At 46.7% G+C, this 1164-nt stretch overlaps 1 protein-coding gene across 3 annotated transcripts in view; it reads left to right on the top strand.

Annotated features, from left to right (window-relative positions):
* LOC109302706 (lysine--tRNA ligase-like) overlaps nucleotides 1-1164 on the top strand; it is a 63746-nt gene that overhangs the window by 42218 nt on the left and 20364 nt on the right. The window lies entirely within an intron of this gene.

The raw sequence follows: 1164 nt of genomic DNA on the forward strand, positions 1-1164 counted from the left end.
CAGGCTGGGGAACTCCCTTCTCATCAGCACAGAGGCAGAAAAGGATCTTGGAGTCATTATAGACTCCAAGATGAACATGGGCTGCCAACGTGGGGATGCAGTCAGGAAGGCTAACCATACCTTGTCATGCATCCACAGATGCATCACGAGCAGGTCCAAGGAGGTGATCCTCCCCCTCTATATGACATTGGTCAGGCTGCAGTTGGAGTACTGCATCCAGTTCTGGGCGCCACACTTCAAGAGGGATGTGGACAACATGGAGAGAGTCCAGAGGAGGGCCACTTGCATGATCAGGGGGCAGCAGGGTAGGCCCTACGAGGAGAGTCTATGAGACCTGAACCTGTTTAGCCTCCACAAGAGAAGGCTGAGGGGGGATCTGGTGGCCATCTATAAACTGGCCAAAGAAGACCAGCAGGCAATGGGAGAGTCCCTACTCCCAGTAGTGCTTGGGGGAACAACAAAAAATAATGGCCATAAGTTGTTAGAGAGTAGATTCAGGATAGATATCAGGAGGCACTACTTCCCAGTCAGGGCGGCTAGGAGCTGGAGGTCTTTAAAAGGAGGCTAGATAGACACCAAGCCGGGGTCATTTGACCCCAGCTTTCTTTCCTGCCCATGGCAGGGGGTTGGACTTGATGATCTGCTCAGGTCCCTTCCGACCCTACCAACTACGAAACTATGAAACCTGACAGTGCTGGACTGGTGCCCTGTGTTCCAGCAGAGGTGGAAAAATGAATGATGAATTAAAAAAAACCCCAAAAGAAAATAATAAGGTTTGGGTTGCTCCTTATATCTAAAACAGATCAGTTATTGGTGCATTCAGCACCCTCACTATCACTAGTATCACCTCCTTTGTGTTATACAGGACAGCATATCTGTTGTAAATCAGGAACCTGAAGTGTATCATGGATATCAACATTCTTGTTCATTTTTCAAGGAATCTGTGAGACGTATATCAATACCCAGCTCTTATCTCAGAGGGGGGTGCTAAGTATAGTAATTATGTCACAACTTGCTTACTTAGAAGTGTTTGCAGACACGAAGTTAAACTCTGTTTCAGTGTTTCCCAGACTTTTGATGCTTGGGGCACACTTTTTTTCTGGATTAAAACTGGCAGTGCATATCATTCTTATACCTGAAAAATGGTGTGTGTAAATATCCATA

The sequence above is a fragment of the Gavialis gangeticus genome, unplaced genomic scaffold (assembly GCF_001723915.1).
Source record: "Gavialis gangeticus isolate Ggan-Ray unplaced genomic scaffold, GavGan_comp1, whole genome shotgun sequence".
NCBI lineage: Eukaryota > Metazoa > Chordata > Crocodylia > Gavialidae > Gavialis > Gavialis gangeticus.